The 23,038-nt window shown below is 50.7% G+C and overlaps 1 long non-coding RNA gene across 2 annotated transcripts in view; it reads right to left on the bottom strand.

Annotated features, from left to right (window-relative positions):
• Nucleotides 1-8,087, bottom strand: part of LOC309860903 — a 30,513-nt gene extending 22,426 nt beyond the window's left edge. The window contains exons 1-3 of one of the 2 annotated variants that reach the window (XR_014309697.1): nt 8,002-8,087; nt 6,436-6,628; nt 1,680-2,806 (exon numbers count right to left, since the gene is read on the bottom strand). This is a non-coding gene — a long non-coding RNA (uncharacterized lncRNA). Of the gene's footprint in view, nt 1-1,679; nt 2,807-6,435; nt 6,629-8,001 lie in introns of those variants that run through there. The other variant, XR_014309696.1, reaches the window with a different exon arrangement.
• Between the last annotated feature and the right edge of the window lie 14,951 nt (nt 8,088-23,038).

Raw genomic sequence — 23,038 nt, 5'->3', positions numbered from 1 at the left:
CTACAGAGAACAAACTCGTGGTTTCCAGAGGGGAAGTGGGGGGAGCAGTGAGATGAAGAGTACACTTATCATGATAAGCACTGAGTAATTTATAGAATTATTGAATCATTATACTGTATACCTGAAACTAGTATAACACCGTACATTAATTATTCCTGAATAAAAGTTAAAAAAATTTTTTTCAGCAGTAAAAAAGAAAAATAGCTACAATGGTAAATTTTTATGTTATATATATTCTACCACCACCACAACAAAGAAAAATTAAATGAGATCACAAGGCCTCTTAGGAAAGGGCATAATAGATATTCATTATCATCACTTTTTCCCTTTAAGTATTCTTAAAAAGGGAGGAAGCAGAGCTAGGGAATTGGGAGCAAGCAAACTGGCCAACCCTGCCTGTGGTCTGCACAGGGACCGTTTCACAGCCGAGCTGACACTGGAATGAGATTTTGCCATAGAGTTGGATGGGGAAGGTTGGGGAGGCCAAAACTACAGCTCCTGTGAGCTTGAAACCACCATATTGTAAAGCTCTAGAAAGAGGTTCTACACCCTTAGCGTGAGCTCTGGTGGCCTGCCTAGCTGAGCCCTTCCGAGACTGTCTGAGACTTGTGTTCACAAGGCAGGAATTTCTGGGTAGAAGGCATTTGCCCTGGTAACTTAACTGCTGACCTGTTCCAGCAGCTGCTAAATCACTGATATGTTTTCTCCAAAACCCCAGTGCACAGAGAGAACATAAGTAAGCCTGGACATCCCAGCCTTCTTGCCACAAAGCGTGTTTCACTCCTCGCACATAGACAGAGTAGCCAGAGCACCTGCTCTTAGGGCATGAGTTGCCACCAGATCTCCTTTGTTTATTTTATTTTATTTCACTTTATTTATTTACTTTTAAGTAAGCTCTATGCCCAGCATGGGGTTTGAACTCAGAACCCTGAGATCAAGACCTGAGCTGAAATCAAGAGTCAGACACTTAACCAACTGAGCCACCCAGGTGTACCCAACCCCCACAACCATATATATGACTTCAGAATAAAGACCTTTAGAAGTCATCTTACTCTAACCCAGTCTTTCTTTCTTTCTTTTTTTTTTTTTTTAAGATTTTATTTATTTATTTGACAGAGATCACAAGTAGGTAGATACGGGGCTCGATCCCAGGATCCTGGGATCATGACCTGAGCTGAAGGCAGAGGTTTTAACGCACTGAGCCATCCAGGTGCCCCATCTAACCCACTCATTTTAGAGCAAAGTGAACACAACACCAGGGAAGTTATGGGACTTGGAGCATAAGGGAGGTGGTTCGAATCCCAGTTGGCTACTTCTGAGCTTTGCAACACGGGCAAAGTTTTAAGTTCTGGAAGTCTCATTCATCCTCGGTAAAATAAAGGTTGTAATACTTTCCTCCTGGAGGTCTTCTGAGGAATGCTGGCCATGCTGGAGTGTAAACCCGCGGGCAGCCACACTGCCTCACAGAGCCCTCCCCACACCTACTCACTGCAGATCTCACTTCCACGGTGTTTACCCTTACTTGAAATTGCTTATGGAGGTACCTGTTGGTTTCATTCTTCCTCCTCCCTCTGCTAGAGAGAAAATCATTCACTCTGGCCTCATGGCTAGGGCCGTATCCAGCACATAGGGCATTTAATAAACATTTGTGAAATAAAGGGCACTCTAGAGTCACTCTGGGATGAGATCAAGCTTTATTTATTCAAATCAGCACACAACAAATGGGCACTTTAGGTGAATTATTTCAGTAGCTTTTGAGAAGCCATCAGCCTAAGGGAGATATATTTAGCTGTGTGGACCAAGAGTAGTTCGTATCTCCAGGGCCGAGAAAAGAAGAGAAAATAGAATGAGGGCTTTTGGTACCAGGAGCTCTTTTGCTGGAACCCAGTATCCAGGCAACCTAGAAGTACTGAGGGTAGAAGCAGGAAGAAGAGAGATGTCAGGTGGATAAGCTAGAGTGGGGAGAATGAAACGGCTCAGAGTCAGATTGGTGTTTCTAGGATGTGACTCTGAGCTGCATATGGGGTTGGCGTATTGAGGTTTTAGAAATCATTGTGTTAAACAGTGAAATACATGGGCTCTGGGTCCAAAACTAGCCCCAACCCTTATCTCCTGTGTGCTCTGGAGTCAACCTCTGAGCCTCAGTTTCCCCATCTGCACAATAGACGGAGAATACTACTAGGTACTTTACAAAGTTATTCTGTGGTTCAGGGAGATCAGTCACGTGAAGGTCGGCACAATGTGCTGTCGAAATCAGCTTCTAGGCCCAGCATGGAGCCACTCCTGCGTGGGAGGGCCAAGTCAGCGGAGAGGAAATTGCGGCTGCTTTTGTGTTGGTGTAAATGCTTTGCCAGACCCGAAATGCAGTCTATCCGGGCAGCCAATCCCGGAAAGCCAAGGGAGCTCTGGGCTCTATACTCATTTCCTGTTCCTTAAGCATTTTCTACTTTTCTCTTCCTTGTCACATCTTCTCTACCCTGCAAAAGCTTCCTGCCTTCTGCCCCATTTTGCTATTCTCTAGGCCCTTGCGAACAGAGACTGCCTGCTTCATGAAGTGTTAAATAAATGTGTTTGTATCACCTAAATTGTCTCCTTTAATCATTGTAAGCAGTGATCAGCACAAGAGAATGGCTGAATAATTCTTAGCTACACTTTTTTACAAACGAGATGTTGAGATAAAGCAGAGAGAGTGCCAGTTCATGCCAGAGCCTGGCCTGGAACCCACTGCTCTTGGTTCGCTCTCTTTCCACTTCCTGCGGTGGCCGCTGTTTCTTGTCCCCAAGAGCCTTAGGTCTACGAGGGGAGCCTGTATAAGTAAACAGGAAATTTCAGGAACCTACAGGGTGAGGACTGGACTCGTATGTACAGTGCGGCACACCCGGCCCCTGTGGCTATAGGAACTTGACAAAGAACACCTCACCCAGAAGGAGGGCTTGTCCTTTGTTGAGCGCTTTCTCGTAGGTGCAAGACACGGGTTGAATGCTTCAAATAAATTATGAATGAATTATGAATCTTTAAAGCAACCCTAGGAAGTCGGAGCTGTCCTGACTCCCATTTTATAGCTGTAGAAACTAAGACCATAAGAAGTTTACCTAACTTTAACTTAGTGTGAACTCAGGTCATGTTAAGAAAGTTCTGAACAGGGAGATCTGGCTGGCTCAGTTGGTGGAGCACATGACAGGGTCGTAGTCGAGCCCCACGTGTAGTAAAAAGATCACTTTAAAAAATAATAAATAAATAGAGGCACCTGAGTGGTGCTGTCGGTTAAGGGTCTGCCTTTGGCTCAAGCCATCATCCCAGGGTCCTGGGATCGTACCCTGCATCAGGCTCCCTGCTCAGCAGGAAGCCTGCTTCTCCCTCTCCCACTCCCCCTGCTTGTGTTCCCTCTCTTTCTCTCTCTCTCTGTCAAATAAATAAGATCTCTTAAAAAAAAAAAAAAAAAAAAAAAAAAAAACTTTCTCAGGGTCCTGGGATCAAGCCCCACATTAGGCTCTCTGCTCAGCAGGGAGTCGGCTTCTCTCTCTCACTCTCCCTCTGGGCTCTCTCTCTCAAATCAATAAATAAAATCTTAAAAAAAAAAAAAAAAAGAGTCCTGCCTAAGGATCATAGCTTCACCTTCTGCAAAAACGAAAGACCATACTAAGCCTTGCCAGGTTTGCACATATTCAAGGGGCATGAATCTATCTGTTTACAGTAGAAGCTCAGAGTTGAAGGGAGTATTAGCAACAATAATAGTTAATCCTGTGTCAACTACTGTTGTAAGTTCACTTAACCTTTACAATAAGACTACAAAGTAGGTGCCATTATTTTCCTTGTCTTACAAATGCAGAAACAGAGGCAGAGAGAGGTCAGCTGAGGGGGCCGCTGGCATGATGCTGCTGATGGCCAATAATGGGGCGCGGGGGGGGGGGGGCGGTTAGCGGCAGACCCCAGACCACGCACAGGCAGACTTGTGCTTCTCACGTTGCTCTGTCCCGTCTCATGGCCAGCTACCTGCCCATTTGCACAATAACCTATTTGTTGACTCATGCGAGCCTTTGGGAATCTGAAAAAGAGCCATAAATGCTATCGTCAGACACACAGCTCTTTGTGATTTTAGGGGGTTCCCCAAACCTCCAAACTTCTCAGAGAACCTCCAAAAAAATAACTTCAGCCCAACCCAAACTTTCTACCTCTTATCTCCCTACAACATCCCTACAGTAGGCTTCGGTCTTGCTTGGCCATCTCCACGAGCGAGACCTTCTGGCCCTCCCCCCGCAACTCTTTCTTTGAACGGCAAGCTTCAATAAAAACTTCTGTCTGTGAGATGATGTCTGTCTCCCAGAGACCACTGCACAGAGCCCGCAGCCTCAGAAAACAACAAGTGGGCTCTCCGCTCCCAGGCAGCTTCTTCACCACAGCCCTCTGTCCATCCCTCCTCACCCCTCCTTCCTGGAAGGCTTCTGACAGCAGGGGCCCCAGGCCCATCCTGCTTTGGCTGGTCTCCTCAGCAAAGGCTCCCGCTTTAAGCCAGAGGCACACAGACAAGGGTGATGTTGCTTCCGAAAGGACGTCCTCATCCCTGCTGAGGGGCAGGTGTGGATGGAGGGAACCCAAAGCCCTCTCTATCCAAGAAATATGGGTTCAGATACCTTTCCACTGGCTCGGTATGCATCCTTGGCCAAGACACTAGACTAGACTGCACGTTTCTCAGCCCTGATTTGTCTTTGGGCAAAATTCAGGTGTTCATGAGATTGGGGTTGCAAACCCAAATGCTCACTGGGGCCAGGCTAATGATAGAAACGTTTCTCTTCTGATTTGCTTGAATCAGAAGGACTGCCACTCTGTCAGCCCTTCATTTCCTATTTCTGATGGTGCCATGTAGGCGATCTAAAGTAATAAAAACAGGGATGCCTGGGTGGCTCAGCTGGTTGGACGACTGCCTTCGGCTCAGGTCATGATCCCGGAATCCCGGGATCGAGTCCCGCATCGGGCTCCCAGCTCCACGGAGAGTCTGCTTCTCCCTCTGACCTTCTCCTCGCTCATGCTCTCTCTCCCTGTCTCTCTCTCAAGTAAATAAATAAGTAAATCTTTAAAAAAAATAAATAAAAATAAAGGAATAAAAACAAAAATGGCAAGCATGAAGGAAAATGGAAACGGGCACTTGGTCTTGGTGGAGAGGACAAAAGGGGACCGTAGGCCCTCCCCATACACAGGAGCAGCTGACCCTCAGCGTTGCCAACTGGGGCCAGGTGGACCCACGGGCCCAGTGTTATCAGATCGTAGCTTCCTCAAGAAGCTAGACTGTGAATTTTTATGTAAAATCTCCCAATTTTCAAAATGTTGGCTCAAATTTTTCTTAAACAGTGGGAGGGCCAAATACAACATGTTCTGAACTGTGAGCCGCCAGTCTGCAATCTCTGGAGTTGGTGTTTTTAAAGCACCCTTTTTGCTGGAACATTCTATGTGAGAAGTGAAGGGGGAAGGGAAGCGGGAAGGAGGCCATGAAGGAAGGAAGGATGGCGGGAGCCACAGAGAAATCTCCCTGAGATCCGGTTCAGCCTCTGCTGAGCCTCCAAACCTTTGCAGGTTGAGCAGAGGGTTGGGGGAGAGGGAGAGGAAGGCCGGCCTTTCCACTCTGTAGAGCTTTGTTTGGGTTAACTGTCTTTTCCTCTGGCTTTCAGCTCTCACTGGGGAGAAGCACAATGGCCCCAAGCCCCAGAAGTGTCTGAACACGTCTGAACAGGATGCTCCAGTTTGTGGTTTAAGTGGCGGGCTCTGGCTCCTGGGGCTGGTGGAGGGAGGTGGGGGGAGACTCAGCAGCCTAGGTCCCAGCAGGGACCCAGGCCTCTGCCTCGGGCTGTACTGCTCCCTGCTTCCTGCCTGGCTTCTAGCTCCGGAGGAGCCCCGGATGTCTTCCCCACTGGGCCTCTGTGTCAAGGAGGGAGTGTATAGTCCATGGTCGGCGTGGCTGACTGCCAGGCTGGCAGATGGCCAGAGTCCAGAGCTCACCGGGAAGGAGCATGAACAAGGGCCCTCGTGGGCAGCTGTGACCCAGAATCTTCCAGCAGAAGAGCAGTGAGGAGGGAGGGAGAAGACCAGGGGGACCCTTCCCCCATACCCCAGGCCAGCCAGGACACAGGCATCAGCCAGCGACAGACAGCACGGAACTCCCTGGGGTACTAGACAAGCAGCTGTCACAAAAAGGGCTTCATGAGACCATTTTTATGGGGCTTTTTAGCTCCAACCTTCTGTAAGTCTGTGATTCCACGACTATGATTCAGCTTTTCTCACTGTAGACTTCTCTCTCTATAAAGGACATCTGTGGTTTTCCCTTGCCTGGAATCCACTCCACTCCTTCTATTAGTAGCACCCTCGTCATCCTTCCAGAAACCACCCCTCCTCCACTCTTAGTCCATGCAGTTTGGGTGAGGCTGACCTGGCCTTTTTACCCACCTGGCTCGGTGGTGGGCACGTGTGCCAGGCCTGGAGTGGCTCGTCAGCTAATTTTTCTGCTTGCTGGATCCAATGAGATCCGATCCAAGGTATTTTGCTGGAACTCTTGGGGAAAAAAGGAATTGCCAACAATTGGTCTGGTGCACATCTGGAGGTGCTAGAAACCATCTGGCCATGCCACTGGAGGAGCTTTCTTGAGAATGAAGCCATCACAGAAGATAGCATGGAATGAGAGGGAGAGAATTCGAGGAGGAGAAAGGGAAAGTGGAATAGATTAATTAACTGATGTATATGAGAGAGAGATGGAGACCTAAGAGTTGATAAAATGGGTTGAGCCCCTGGATTCAGCTTTAACTGATTCAGTATCTAACTCCTGGACTTTTCTTTTCCTTCCTTCCTTCCTTCTTTTCTTCCTTTTTTTCTTTCTCAGCTAGCTCCATGCCTGATGTGAGACTTACACTTACAACCTGAGATCAAGAGTCACATCCTCTACTGACTAAGCCAGCGAGGCACCCCATAATCCTGGGACTTTTCAGTGACGAGGTCAAAGATATGCTACTGTGGCACCAAAATTATTTGGGGGCAGAAGGCATTTGAGTTCCCAATATGACGTATCAGCTTGAATACATAGCCTCCCCAAAGAACTCCATTGTCCTAAATCCCTTCTGGGAAGCAACCAGGAAAGACTGAGTAGAGAATGGAATGACCACACCTAACCAGACAAAGTCACAAACTATCATTTCCTCTGTCTCCTAAGGGCCCCTTTATCTTTCCTTAAAGTCGTTTGTTTTCCCATAAGTGCCTTCTCCCTTCTCCCATTCCCCTAGGAACATGGTGTGTGAATCCCAAATTCTAACCACTGCCTTGAGTCATTTTTTTCCTGTGAATTCCTGTCTGGATGTGATCAAATCTCTCTCTCTCTCTCTCTCTCTCTTTTTTTTTTTTTTTGTTTAATTTGCAGGCCTCAAAAATTAGCCTAACAGGGTATAGGAAAACTTTGTTGTTATTGTTGTTGTTTTTGAAGATTTTGTCTATTTGACAAAGAGAGCCTACCATCAGGGGGCAGGGAGAGGGTAAGGGAGAAGTAGGCTCCCCACCTAGCAGGGCCTGATCCCAAGACCCTGAGATGACACCCTGAGCTGAAGGCAGATGCTTAACCAACAGAGCCACCCAGGCACCCCAGGAAATGTTTTAGATAATCAAAAAATCTCCCTTTGACATCGGCGTCCGTGACTCCGCCATTCCACATAAGTCTGTGATTTACTCAATAATTTGCCTAAGAACTAAATGTTACTGTATCTATTTTTTAGGGCAAAGAGAAGCCAGCAGAGACCTGGGCCTCCGAAGATCTGCCTCGGTTGCCTGAAATCAGAGGCTTGCCCACACAAAGACTCGAAGATCCTGGCAGCGTGCCTGACCTGTCTCTACCCCCAGGCACACCCCAAGCCGTCCCGGTCAGTCCCTAGACCTGCAAAGCAAATGCCACTGGCCCTGGAGTGCCCTTTATCAATTCATCTGTTAATTTAACACTCAGTCATGGAGCACATTCAGAAATGAAGTTCTTACCGTGAGAGGTCTGAGGGTTTGGTGAAGAAGACAAACCAGTAAAAAGAATTTCATCAGAACATGATTAGTGCAAGGCTAAGAATAAGCAGAGGGAAGAGGCCCGGATGGCAGGAAAAGAGCAGCAGGCGTGTCAAAGGAACTTCCTGAAGGAAGTGACCCGAGCTGAATTCCATATGTTGAGGAGTCAGCGGATAGAGGGCAAAGGAAGTGTGTTCCAGGTAGGTGAGAGGAACAGCATGAGACAGAGGCTCCAGGAGACGGGAGAGGCTGTGGCCTGTCAGGGGAGCTGTCTGGCACAGAGCTGGATCAGGGAGAGGTGTCGGGGATTTCCATCAGGAACAGGGAGTCTAGGCTGTGGCACACGGGCCCTGAGGAGGGCAGATTCCCAAATGCACAAATGCACAGACAACAAGCAACATAGCTCAGCCCCAAACCTGAGCCCAGGGCAAAGCTGACTCAGGCCCACAGAGAAGAAAACAAGCTGGCAGATCCTAGTCGGGGTCCGGGGTCTAGGAGGGTGCAACAGAGTCCTTGAGCACAATTACTGGTGAGCTCCTTGCTCACAGAGAAAGCTTGGATCTTCCTGTTGGAAATAACTATAGGTCCCTGAAGGCAGGGCCCAAAGCAAAGTCGGCCATCTTCTCTCCCACTTCTCATTCCTCCTAGATTCTCCCCTTCCCACTTGGGCTCTGCTGCACCTGTGAGGACAGGAGCGATCATGGATAAAAGTAGCCTTCTTTTTTTTTTTTTTAACTTTTTCATCATTTGAAACTTTTTATTTTTTTTATTTTTTATAAACATATATTTTTATCCCCAGGGGTACAGGTCTGTGAATCACCAGGTTTACACACTTCACAGCACTCACCAAAGCACATACCCTCCCCAATGTCCATAATCCCACCCCTTTCTCCCAACCCCCCTCCCCCCAGCAACCCTCAGTTTGTTTTGTGAGATTAAGAGTCACTTATGGCTTGTCTCCCTCCCAATTCCATCTTGTTTCATTGATTCTTCTTCTACCCATAAAAGTAGCCTTCTTGCTCAACCTCTCTGTGCTTGACTGTTCCTCTAAAAAATGAAGCTAATGATAGTAAAGATTAAATAAAGTAATGCATAACTAGTGACATAGTCATGAATTCATGCATTTACTCTCTTTTTATATTTCCCTTTCCTTGGGATCTAGATTGTTCTACACGGCCTGTTGAGACTTTCAGTCACAGAGCCTTGGCCTCTTCCTGGACATAGGGATGGGGCATTGGTCACACCAGCCCATTATGATATCCCCTTCTTGGCAACAGCGATTGGTCCCTTCGGTGGACTCAGGATTCCCGCAGGTCGACCAGAGTCAGCCTTGGGGAAGGATCTCTCCCACCTGAAGTTCCTGAGCTGGGGAACATGAGTTTGGAGAAAGTCCATCTGTCTGTGGATGAAATTACTTCTCAGAAGGAAACAGAGCCAAGATGGTGGCCTTAATGATGATGACGAAGGTGATGATGGTGTAGTGTACATCGCCATGCGCCGCTCGAAACCGAATCCACTCCTGGACTTCCCAGCTCCTGGAGCCAACTCATTAGCATTTTCCTGAAGCCAATCATGGTGGGCTTTGTTATACGCAGATCCAAAAATCTTAAGTTGTTTGTCATGAAAAGCCATGAGCTCAGTATCTGCCACCATAAGAAGCGCTCAGTGACTGCTCACAACAATGAAGAAGGTGAAAATGATTCTATGCCTCCCTTGCCACCTCCTTGTTCCCTTCCAGAACACAGACGCTTCCCTTTCCTCCTGAGCTGGAGAACGGGCGGGCTGCTGGCTGTGTTGGCTTCTTACAAAGATGGGCTGGGGGAGAGGATTACGGTGACATGTGGGCCAAACCACCCAGTGCCTGTCAGTCAGCTGGGGAGCCGCGGCAGCCCTGCCCGGGGCCCCAGCCTGGCCACCGCATGTGATCTGAACTGGCGGCATACCAGAGTGGACATCAACTGGAATCTGACTGGCCTGGTCTGAATCCTGTCGCTACAGCTATGTGGCTTTAGTTACTTTATCTCTCTGGCCTGTGATTCCATGTCTGGAAAATCAGGACGATGACAGCCTGGTTCAGAGAAGTTACGATGAGTAGAAGGAAGATGGAAAACAAAACAAAAACAAACTCTAATATTATTGTTATGCTTCTATATCCAGGCATTGTTCTAAGCACATTACAAACTACTGGTCGAACGAACCTTGACAATAAGCCAAGGAGATGGGTACTAGTATCATTCCCACTTTACAGATGAAGGAACTGTGGCACGGACAGGTCAGGGACTTGCCTAGGGTCTCACAACTAGTATGTGGTTGAGCTGGGATTTGAACCCAGACATTCCAACTAGCCTGCCTCCACATGCTCACCCATTCGTCAGTAGTGGTCCGGGCAGGAAATCGAAACCCAGGGCAGGGAGCTCAAGAGAAGGAGTCAAGATAAGCAACCAGTTAGAGAGGCTAGCAGAGATGGAAACCAAGCACAGGTGGGGCAGCCTAGAGAGTAACAACTATAGGAAACCACCATTCGCCCCAGGCTGAGTGCTTATCACTGTAGCCCGTGAGCCATGCCCACCCCCCCCCCCACACCGACGCAGGAGCAGGGGGCAGCTAGGACCCTGAGGGAAGGGGCCATCCTGTGGAGTCACTGCCAGAGACTGCAGAAGTGCTGGTGCTGGAGATACATCCTGCCCAGGACCTCCCATGGGCCAGACCTAATAGGAAACCAGTGGGCAGGGGAGCCTGGGGAATGTTGAGCCATCGATGCTGAGCCCAGCCAGGGAAGGGCAGGGAACCACTCTGTATAGCTACCTCATCAACATGCAGGGCACATAAGGACACTTGTGCCGTAAATGGGAATGGAAGACACACATTGTGGGAGCAAGGATTTAGTCCCTGATTCCTGGCTCAGGGCTGTGGTGAGCACGGGAGTAGCACGCAGCCGCTGTGAGCATCTCATGACACTGAAAAGCAAAGGAAAGAGTGACTGGTGCTCCTGACGATACCTCCTCCTCTTGGCCTTTGCACGTCTGGAAGCTTCTACAGATAGCTCTGCACCTGCAAACAAGAAGCAAGCTCTCATTCTCTTTAAAGGAAGAACAGCCTGATTCTCCTCAGCAACTTCTGTGGGGTCTGAGACTGACAGACACAAATGCTGCTCAAGATCAGGGGGCAGACAAGCGGGTGGGGGCCTCCCGGCTCCCCACGTCTTCCTTTTGCAAAAGCCATCATCTCTGTCCATGCAGAGTCCTCTTGTTCCCCTCCCCGATGCAGGCCCCCTGAACTTCCTACATGAGGAGCTAGGAGGCAGCTGCCACCTGCTGCCCTTGAAGCAGGCAGGATCCCACAGGTGACAGCAGAAACAAGGACAGAAGAGCCAGGCCAGGACACAAGAGCAGAGGGGGAGTCTGAGCCTGTCCTGCTGGGATGTAGGAGAGATGGTCACAGGAACCCTGCCCTTCCACCTAGAATTCTGCCTCTAGGAATTTATCACACAGGTAATCTTACACAAGGGCATAAAGGTCTTAGGACAAGGTTACTCACTGTACTGTGGATGACGATTATCAGAAAACTGGGAGAAAAAGCAAGTGGCCAATTTGATTAAACAGATTATGGTGCATTTGAACAATGGAATGCTCTGTGCTCTTACAAGGAATGAGACCCTGTTCATATAGTCTGATCTTCTAGATACGCTGTGAAGTGAAAAATGCAAGGAACAGAACGGTGTGCCTAGTATGCTCATGTTTAGGGTGGGGGAGAGGTGTTTTCATGTATATTTACACAAGCATCTATTGCTATCCAAATCTGTTTGGTTTCTGAATTCAGATAATGAGGGTTCAGATAGCAGAGGATGGTGCATCATTGGAATCTTTGACTCCTGCATTTCATTTCAGATAGCAAACAGCAAGAGTTTGACAGCAAATAGCTTACCCGAGAGGCTATCTGAATCCATCTGGTTCCTGAGTTTAGGATCGTGTTTGGCTCACCAGAGTAAATACTGTGGATATCTGTGTAGACAGAGCGCTTGTGTCCTTGTATGTGTGGACTCTCCCTGGGAAGGCACACAGGAAGTGGGTTACTGGTGGCTACTAGGGAGGGTAATTCAGCTCTGAGGCAATAGGGTGGAAGGGAGACTTCTTTCTCAGCTTCGAGATATATATATATGTTGTGATTGTTTTAAAAGATGGCCCCAACAGCGGTAGGGTCTGTGTCGCCTCCCGTTCAATCTCAGTGGGTTTACATCTGCTGCGACCTATAAAGAATAGTGCGAGGGCCACCCCGTGACATCAAGGTCAGGCAGCTACATCTGGTCCGCTTTCACTGCTTCCTCTGGGACACTCTCAGCCCCTAGCTACCCAAGCTGGGAGAACCCCAAGCCCCAGGGAGAGACCCCATGTGGGCACTGCGGTCCACAGCCCCCTCTGAGCAAATGCCCGCTATGTGAGAAAGCCACCCGAGACGTTCAGCTTCCGTCGAGCTTTGGGTGACCGCACCCCCAGCCACAGTGTGACCACGATGCCACCATGCTGGAGACCTCAGGTGAGAGCCATCCATGTGAACCAAGAGACAGTAATACAATGTTGTTGTAAGCCGCTCAGTGTGGGGGTGGTTTGTGCCCGGATGGCGGTATTACCTGTAGCCTTCATATACTACCACACATATTCACGTAGGGGAATGAGGAGGGGTTTGGAATAGGTGAGGGGTGGAAAAGTCCAAGCCCACTGCAAGCCTGGGAGGGGGCGCAAAGGGCTGAGCAGCAGGGTGGGCTCTGCAGGAAGCCACCGCTGCTCAGGTCTGGGAAAGCCAGCCCGAAGCTGCCATATCTTTGCATTTTTTAAGACAAACTAGAAATCAGATTTTTATGTGCAATCTATTCCTGTTTCAGTGTTGGCAACTAACTCTTTCTTTCTTTCTTTCTTTCTTTCTTTCTTTCTTTCTTTCTTTCTTAACTGTGCAGGCTGAAAAGCAAAACAAACACAAAAGCCTGCCGATTTGCCTCTCTGGACCTGAAGCTTCATCTCTCAGGAATTTTCAGTTCAGACATCTTGACTTTCAGCAGAACCTCTCCAGGGAGAGAGTGCAAATCCCAATCCCAAACAGCTCCCATCTGAGGAAGGAGAGGGAGGGGTGAAGCTGCAGACCGCCCAGCCTCTCCGGCCACTCCCCTCCCCAACGGGGTGAGGAAGCAGGGGGTGCTGGGAAGCAGAGCCCCAGGGTGCCGCCAAGCAGCGTGGGAGGGCAGCTGAGCCTGCTGGCAATCCTCCCCACAAACTGCCCGCCCTCCCAGAGCTGTCAGTCCGCTCCCTGGGCACCAGGGGAGATTGGATTTCAGTTGCAATGGGAAACTACCCCAGCCCCACCCCAGCCTTTTCCTCACCACTTCGGTTCACCCCCTTGCTTTTCTAAGGGGAACCCTGCCCCTGCCTCCTCTCCCAATCGACCCTCCTTAGCAGAGCCAGGGATGGATCCAGACCTTGACTGTCTCTCTGGGCTTCCTCCCCCTCTTTCTCCCCCCAATACCTTCCATTCCTTCCTGAGCCTGAGGCCCATTCCATCTTCAGCTGACTTGTCTTCCTCAGATACAGCTTAGCAGAGCACAGCGGTGTGATTGATGAGCTCAGAAGCTCTGGCTGGCAGGCGGGTGGACAGCCAGGCAGAGACACAAGATAGCAGAGTTGCCCTGTAAGGTGGGGGGTGGGGCAGCCCACAGCTACCAGGATGCTACCTGGGGTTCCCCATTGCACAGGCTGATGACAGCGATGCTAGGCAGAGCAGAGAACCAGGAGGGCCACTAGGTACAAGACATCACCCACAACGATCCCTCAGTCATTGAGAATGCTCCCTGCTTTTTTTCCTGCTTCAAAACAGTGACCCAAGGAGTTAGAGATGGTGAGCTTGTCTGTCATTCAAGCATGCCACTCATGCACATGACTATCGTTTGCTCAATCCTTCATTCATTCTTACGACCGGACAGTTTGTTATGGGGATCAGCACATCCTTGTAATTGCTACTGTGGTCCTGGGAGGCAGGCCGGTTTGAAGCCAGGCTCCACGACGTCCTCACTGCGTGACCTCCCGTGGGTCACTTCCCCTCTTCAAGCAGCCGCTCCTCTCTCAGGGCTGCCACTGCAAGATTCAGTCAGAGCCTACATGCAAAGTGCTTAGAACAGAGCCTGGCATGTAAAAGAGAGAAATAAATTCTTTCACTCAATACCCAAAAACTGAAAGCCTCTGATGTGCCAGGTTCTGGGGCTACAGCTCTGAGTGAGGCAGATGACTTCTCATACCATTTAACTTTGAGAGCAAGAAGACTGACAGTAAACAAATAACTAAACCAAAAAACAAGAAAGGAACAGCACAGGTAAAGATCCTGCGGCAGGAATGAGTCTTGGAATATGCAAGCATCAGAAGAGAGAGAGAGAATGATCAGTGTGGCAAAAAAGCAAAGGGGAGAGGGGCACCTGGGGGGCTCAGTGGGTTAAAGCCTCTGCCTTCAGCTCGGGTCATGGTCTCGAGGTCCTGGGATCGAGCCCCACATCGGCCTCTCTGCTCAGCAGGGAGCCTGCTTCCTCCTCTCTCTCTCTGCCTGCCTCTCTGCCTACTTGTGATCTCTGTCTGTCAATAAATAAGTAAAATCTTAAAAAAAAAAAAAAAAAAAAGCAAAGGGGTGAGCGTAGGACAGGAGCTCGGACCCAGGCAAGGCCAGATCAGCAAGGACTTGTAGACCAGGAAAAATATTTTATTTTATTTTATTTTTTTTGCTTTTCAGTATGCACAGTTTAAAAAAAAAAAAAAAAAAAAGATGTACTTGCCAACATTCTAAGCAGGGGAGTGGTATGATGGGGAGGTAGAAGAGAGAGCAGTGGAGCAGCTCCCACGGTGGCCCAGGTGACGGCGTGAGATGTAGGTGTCCACCACGATGCCTGCGTATGTTGTGGGAGTGGTGGAGCCCTTAACTGAAACGGGGCTGACAGGAGAGACAGTGTTTGGCAGCTCTACGGAAGAGAAGTGTCTTGCTTCATGCAGTGAGTCTGGAATCAAGGGTGCAGGGTGGCTGGCTGACTCAGTCGGTGGAGCGTGCAGCTCTTGCAACTCTTGATCTCAGGGTGATAGGTTTGAGCCCAAGTTGGGTGTGGATTACTTAAAAAAAAAAAAAATTAAAACGGAGGAGCGTCTGGGTTTCTCAGTCTTTGAAGCGTCCGTCTCAGTCTCAGCTTAGGTCATGTTCTCACAGTTGGGAGATCAAGCCCCGTCTCTGGCTCAGCTCCCCCGTCAGAGTACAGCCTGCTTGAGATTCTCTCTCTTCCTCTGTCCCTCCCCCTCCCCCTCTCTCAGAATAAATTTTAAAAATCTTTTTTTTTTTAGATTTTTTTTAATGTATTTATTTGACAGAGAGAGATCACAAGTAGATGGAGAGGCAGGCAGAGAGAGAGGAGGAAGCAGGCTCCCTGCTGAGCAGAGAGCCCGATGCGGGACTCGATCCCAGGACCCTGAGATCATGACCTGAGCCGAAGGCAGCGGCTTAACCCACTGAGCCACCAGGCGCCCAAATTTTTAAAATCTTAAAAAAAAAAAGGAAGGAGGAGTACAACTCTTACAGCAAGAGGTCCCTGTCCTTAGGAAGTTGTGGTTTCTTTGGGGTGGGGGGGTGGTGTCAGAGAAATGAGCAGTGACGATCCAGTGTGATGTCTGCTATGATAGGGAAGGAAAGGGGGAACAACCACCCACACATGGGGGAGGAGTCCTGGCTTCCCCACAAAGGACCTCCAGGCTGATCGGCTCTGCTAGGCCAGTTCTCTCCAGCATCCCGCTTGCCTTCCTCCCTTCCAACGCTCCAGCACACTGGCCCTTCCACCCTCCTAATAAGCCATTTGCTTTCCTGCCTCTGAGCTGTGCACGTGCTATTGCCTCTTCTAAGAGTGCCCCCACTCCACCTTCTGTCTCAGCCCTGTTTCTGTCCCGCTTACGTTCATTGCGACTTAAATTACTGTATCCTATTTTTTTGTGGAATTAATTGGCTGTTTCCTCCCCTAAGAATCTGTAAGCTCCCAGGGGACAGAGACAAAGTTTATCTTGTTCACTCCTGGATCCCAAATTCTTGGCACAACCTGGCAGATGGTAAATGCTCTAGAAGTAGGGGAGGAAGGAAGGGAGGAGAAAGGCAGACAAGGTCTGAGAAATAAGTTGAGTTAGACAGGCAAAGAGCAGGGGAGCTGAGACTATTCTAGGCATAGGGAATGGCTTGTGCAAAGGCTAGGAGGGGAGAGAACATGGTATCATCAGAAAACTTAAAAAAAAAAGGAAGATCTCCAGCCCTCTGTACTTGCTCTGTGCCCTGAGCCTGGCAGACAGGAGGTCCTCGGGAAGCCTGGAGGCCTCTCTGCACTCCTCCATTTGCAAACAGAAAAACTGGAGCAGAAAACACAGGGCCTGGGAGCTCCTGGGGTAGGACGGTGCCTCCTTGGCACACCCAGGCCCCCGTCCACAGTGCCTGGCATAGACCAGCACATTGTAGGTGCTCCCTACTTTATGGGGGTTCAATGATTCTGGAAGGACATTCAGCTGCAAAGTGACGGGATTGGATAATTCCAGAATGTCTGCTCTAGCCAGACCTTTATAGCACAATCTGTAGGAGTCACAGACGAGGAAACTGAGGCTTCTAGAGGGGAATGGGGTGTGTGCAGGCTCACACAGCTGGGATGAGAGACAGATGTCGTGACTGCTGGTTCAAAGCCTCTCTCATCCTGTCCCCACTTCTATGGAGCCACCTCCTTCCCTCTCCAGCCTCTGCCTTTCAAGATGTCAGAAACCAGCACATTGGAGCCAACAGGAAGTCCCTGAGTGCCTTTTACCAGGGTGAAGGTATTATGTTGCAGGGAGGGCAGATGGGGCGACCCATTAGTGAGCTAACACTGAGTTCCTGTCGGTTCCATTAGCGCCTCAGCTTAACCCGTTAGCAGCCAGGGGAAGGCGGAAATACGGCTAACCCCCCCCCCCCCCCCGCCACCCCTCGGGGATGAGTCACCGAGTAAGCCCAGTAAGCCGGCTTCCGCTTCAAGGGGGCTGAGGCAGCAGAGCTGGAGGGTTGAAAAGGGGGTCTCTTCCTCTTTCCTCGGAAAGTGGGTTTCCTTGGAGACGGTGCCCAGGGGTATAAGGGATGACAAAGAGCAGGCAGGACTCAGAATCACAGCACTTCGGGGCTCCTGAGAGGTGCCACCTGAACAGCAGAGAGAAGGAGCTGGTCTCTAACTCACTCCTGGAGAGCCCAGGGTTCCCGCCGGCTCCCTGCATCACAGGACCCACGTGTGCTAGTGTTGGCTGCGGCTGAAAATACAGTCGCCCGCCCTCGGGGCACCGGGCTAACAGCTCTACAGCATCTTATTTAATTCTCGCAGCAACCCTGGGAAGAACACACTATCACCCCAATGTATATGGCAAAACTGAGGCTCACAATGGTGAAGTCATCTGCCCAAAGTCACACGTCTAATACATGGGAGTCAATATTTGGGCCCAGGCAACCTGCTCGCCCAATCCTTAGCGTCACCCCACCATTCTGCCAAGTCGCAGAAATAGGCAGAACCACCCTTTAATCAAAACTGTCTGCAGAGCCCTTCCCACTGGTCACGCACTGGTCACGCACTGGTCACCCACTGGTCAAGCACTGCTCACCCACTGGCTTTACTGTAACCACCTGGAGATGATAGTATCATCCTACCTTCCAGGTGGAAAACCTCAGGCACAGGGAAGCCAAGGAGTCCACCTAACGTCACCCACACAAATACTGCCAGAGACAGGATGCAAACCCATTGGTCTCACTCCAAAGCCAAGGCTCTGGGCCATCCCACTGCAGGAGTATGACTATCCGATCCTAGGACAACCGTGTAAACGTGCCTACCTCCATGCCTGGTATCCAAACTGATCCTTCTCTAGTTCCTAGGTTCATTCCTCATTCACTGCCTATAATGTTGAGCAGCTGCCCTGTCTGCCAGGCCTTTGTTTGCAAGGCCAATGGGATCCCAGCACTTCAGCTTACATTCTGCTTGGGGGACAGGACGGACAGACAAGCAATGCCACCATGGTAGGGAAGAGCATTGGCTGTCACAGCATCATCTAGATCTAGGGCTCACAGAAGGCTAAACTGAGACTTCTGGTCCAATAAGCATTTGTCCAGAGAGAGGAACTGGGACCAGCCCAGCAGAGGCCCAGAGGTGTAAGACAGCTCCAGTGCTCCAATCCCAGCCCCAGCTGCGGCCAGAGCTCTAGATCCGGTAGGGTGGGAAGAGCAAGGTGGAAGTGGAGCAAGTGACTGGAGCACGGGCTTTACCGTCAGGACACTGGGGAGCTGCTGCAGGATATTACGCATTTAGGAAGCTCAGGACCTGGAGGAAGGGTGCTGTGGGCTGGAGGCAAGTGCTGGAGGTTGGCTTGGTGGAGTTGCCAAAATAAGGAGGGCTTTGGTGCCGGATTAGATCTGTGAGGCCTGTTTCTGACCGGGATGACAGGCGGATGGAGGCGGGGAGGTGGTGGTGAGGAGTCATGGAAGAGAAGTATGGGGGAGAGGCAAATGCTAGGGACCTGTGGAGTATGAAATGCCTGAGGGGCATCCAGTCGGCTCTGCCCAGAGTCTGGCTGGAATTTCTGGTCTGGATTTTGGGTCTTCCTGGTCTTAAGGTTTAGCAGAGAACAGACTCCAGACTTCTACCATGTTCCTCAATTTTCTCATCTGTAAATTGGGTAAGAACATTATGTCATAGAGTTGTGAAGATTAGACGGATATATACAAGTAATGTATACAGCACCTAACATTAGTCCCAGGCACGCGGAGATTGCTTAACAGAGGTTAACTGAATATATACATGAATGGATGGTTCTCTGGGCTGTGGTGGCTTGAAGTTATTTGGGAAGAGTTGATGGAAAACTCAAGGAACGTCTCCCTCTTCACTGTTCAGGGCTGGGTTGGAGGGTCAGGGAAAAGTATCGTAATGCAAATGTTAAGCCCATCTGGTTAGTACTTCCTGAGAGTCTATCTCCCAGTGGTCAGATAGAACAGGGAAAGGAGATGCCAACTTCATCTAGCAAGTCAGGGGACAGACACCAGATACACTAGCCAGTAAGTGTCTTTGGGGAAATGTGAGCAAAGCTCAGGCTCCAGCACAGGGAGGGGGCCTTGACTCTGGAGGGACACAGCCCTGGGGGACAGGAACTGCTGAGCAAAGGCCCTGCAGAAAGGCTGCAGGGGATTTGGTGTCACTTATTCTGGAAATACTTCCAAAGTGCCTCTTCTTTTCGCACTGAGAAGGTGACATGGAGGGAATGTAGGCGGTGAGGGGATGAGCTTCCCAGGCAGAGGAGACCATCAGCCGATGGCCCTGTGTGGGGAACGAGCATGTGGAAGGAACAGGGTAAGGAGGGCCGGTGTGGCTGACTGGGCTAGCAAGAAAGGAGTCAGAGGGGGGCTGTGGCCCATGTGCTGGCCTCAAACTTCATGTCCAAATCCTAATCCCCAGGGCGCTGATATTAGGAGGTGGAGCCTTTGGGACATACTTAGGTCATGAGGCAGAGCTTTCCTGAAGGACACCAGTGCCCTGATAAAGGGGGCTCCAGAGATAAGATTCCTGGCCCCCTTCTGCCATGTGAAACACAGAGACAGGCCCTGAAGAGGACCCTTCATGGACTGTGCTGCTTCCCTGATCTTGGACTTCCAGCTTCCGGAACTGTGAGAAACACACTCCTGCTGTCGATCTGACCCGCACTTGGTAGTATTTTGTTACAGCAGCCCTCACGGACTGTGTAAGAGGTCACAGGGCCCAAGCCATTAGGCCTTGTGGGCCACTGTAGGGACTTTGACTTGGAAAGAAATGGGACACACGCAGGGTTTGAGCAGGGGGACAGTTTGACATGACGGATCCCTCTGGCCGCTATGTGAATAGATTGTAGGGCCTCGAGGAGGAAGCAATGTGATAATATTGTGAGATCAGCGATAATATTATGATAATCTGGGGGGCGAGTGTTCAGACCTACGGCAGGCAAGGATGCATTTGGAATTGACAAAGATTCCTGAGAGGCTGGTTGTGGCCATAGAAGGGAGGAGAGGTTTCAAAGATGATGCTTTGTTTGGGCTTGAGCAACCGTGGTGTGAATGCCATTTATTGCAGTGGGGGGAGACTGGGGGGCACAAGATGGGAGACACAGGGAGAGAATCCTGCCAACACGAAACAAGCAGAGTCACTATGATGAATACATGTTAGCTTTGAGACAACTGCTAGGCCTCCACGTGGGAGTGCCAAGTTAGTGGCTGGACCCCAGAGAAGTCAGAAATGAAAAAAGAAATGTGTGTGTGACAGCCTAGAGGTGCTGTCACAGCATAGGATGAGATCACCTAGACACGCCTTGATTTAAGAGCTAGTTCAAGGACCACAAGTGAGGAAGGGGCGAGGGGCATAACATTCTGATGCCTGAACGCGTTCAGGAGACTGAGAAGGGTCAGCCGGTGATGTGCAAGGAAAAGGAAGATGTTTCTGTGGGAGAACAAAAGCATTTCAAGAAAGCATTCTAGGCAAGAGGAAACACTACACACACAACCAATACTAGTGGAGAGTCTGGGAAGAACTGGGTGTGTGTGGATGGCCTTGGAAGGAAGGGAGAAGGCGGCCAACAGAGACAGTGGGTTGGAGGTCTGGACGAAGTTGAAGAGATGCTGGTGGGAAGACCAGGGAAAAGGAGGGAGAGGAAGTGCCGGTTAAAGAGAATGAGGACCCTAAAATTGTGATGCTGGTGATAAGAATTAAGGATACCAGGGAGGGGGCACCTGGGTGGCTCAGTGGGGTTAAAGCCTCTGCCTTCGGCTCAGGTCATGATCCCAGAGTCCTGGGATCAAGCCCCGCATTGGGCTCTCTGCTCAGCAGGGAACCTGCTTCTTCCTCTCTCTCTCTCTCTCTGCCTGCTTCTCCGCCTACTTGTCATCTCTGTCAAATAAATAAATAAAATCTTAAAAAAAAAAAAAAAAAGGATACCAGGGAGGGAGGAAGGGGCTGAGGTGGGTGGAAGGTGACAGGAGTAAGGGAAACATTTGACCAGTGAAAGTCACTTTCAAGCAGCTTGCAGGAGAGCGTAATGCAGAGACCAACGGGAGGTTGCGCCAAGATGGGCCACTTTGGCATATTGTTGATTTTAAATAAAAGTTACTGAAGGGACAGCCTGTGTAAGGAGGACACTCAGAGCCTGCTCTGTCCCCTTTGAGAGAAGGAAATAAACCTCCCACGTGAGAGACACCAGGAGGTGGAGAGACATCCTTACTCAAAGATGGGAAATTCAGAGCCCAGAAGGCTGTATGAACAGTCCTGGTACTTGTCACTGATTTACTCCCCCCCACCCCCCAGCCCAAATTCTGTTTAGCATTCCTTACGGCCTGAAGTTTCCAAAGTTAAATTTTCTTTGTCCTGCCGATTCCTCACAGATTTATTGTCTTTTTGCCTAAAAAGTATAAAAACTGCCTGCCTTGTTGGGGCCTCAAATTCACTATTGGGCCTCTGGGGACCAGTACTAAAACTATGGATTTTTTTTTTTTTTTCCTCCTGCCCATCTATCCCACCTAAATTCTTAACCCAGCTATTAGACCTCAGGTGTTTCCTTCCCTGTGGTAACAAGTGGGGCTGGGGCTGTCTGGGCTGGTGGTAGTTAAGTCCACAGGCAGAAATGACTTCGGGAGAAGGGAAGAGAAACGGGTTGCAAGGCTCCCCAAGGAGCAAGCCAGAGAGTGACCTTACCGCTGCGCCCTGATCTACAGGACTGTGTGGGAAAATTAACAGTTTTCCTTGAAAGGGCTGTAAGGATGGGGCGGCGGCCGGTTTGAGGGCAGTGGGGGTGAAGGCGACATGCGGAGAAGAGGCTGAGTACCCAGCAGTTTGCCGTGGACTGCGGCTCCGAAGGGCCCCGGAGAAGGGTAGTCGCGGGAGGGGCTGGAGATTTGGATCAGATGAGGACTTGTGCGGGGTTGGTGGCGGCCAGGGTTCCAGGTGACTGTCTGGGGACGCCGTGGGAAGCTCCGGCTTGCGGAAGATCGAATGGTGGCAAAAACGAACGGAGAGCAGCAAGCGGTTCTTGAGCCCCGCCCTTAATAAATGTTTGCTATTACATTTCTTATTTCTGCAGGCGACAATTGAAAGGAGCCTTCGAAACGCCCCGGGGCGGCCCTCCCGGCTCGCATCAGGGGACTGGGGTGGGGCTCGGCTCCCGGGGGCGGCGGGAGGCACTGCGCACCCAGGGCTGCCCCGCCCGCCCGCCGGCTCCTGCAGAGTCCCAGCGCCCGCGCTCCCCCGCCGCGCGGGTCCCCCCTGCTTTCGTAGCCCGGGGAGCAGGGCGTGTCCGCAAGCTTTGCAAAATAGAAAGACAAAAGGCGAAAGACAAAAGAAGGCTGGGCAAATCCCTGCGCCCAGGTAGCCGCAGGCTGGGCACGGCCTCTCCTTAGAGCTGGGGGTGGGTTGGGGGTGGTGCGCGCAGGGGAGGCCCAGCAAGGGGGGTGCGGGCCGGCGGAGGCCTAGCGGAGGCGCCTCCTCTTTCCCGCCGGGTAGGCGGGCTGCCCGCTCTCCCCACCCTGCGCCCCGCAGCCCCCCGGGGCCCAACTGAACTGAAGAGGCCCCGCCCCCCCCCCCCCCCCAGCACCAACTACTCTGACTCCGGGTGCTGGCCCGCATCTGCCCGCGGGGAGGGAGCCAGCCCTCCACCCGACCCACCCCTACGCTGGCTGCCCGCCACGTGCTCGATGGCCTCGGGGAGGTTGGCGTCTGCCTCTGGGCCTCGGGTTTTTTCACCTAAAAAGCGGCGGCCGGACTCGATTTCTCCGAGGTCCCTCCAAGTTGGAGGGGTCTCTGGAATGACCTGCCTTTTTCGGATTTGACACTCTTCTTCCCGGATGGCCTTGGAGTGGGGCCTGGTTTATTTCGGATGGCATTTATTCTGCCTCCTTGGGGCGAGAACTGTCCAAGTACAGCTGTGCCTCCCAGTAGCGGTCTGCCCGCTTTCTCCCC

This window comes from Mustela nivalis (genome assembly GCF_964662115.1).
Source record: "Mustela nivalis genome assembly, chromosome: 3".
Taxonomy (NCBI): Eukaryota; Metazoa; Chordata; class Mammalia; order Carnivora; family Mustelidae; genus Mustela; species Mustela nivalis.
This window is presented reverse-complemented; position numbering and strand designations above follow the sequence as displayed.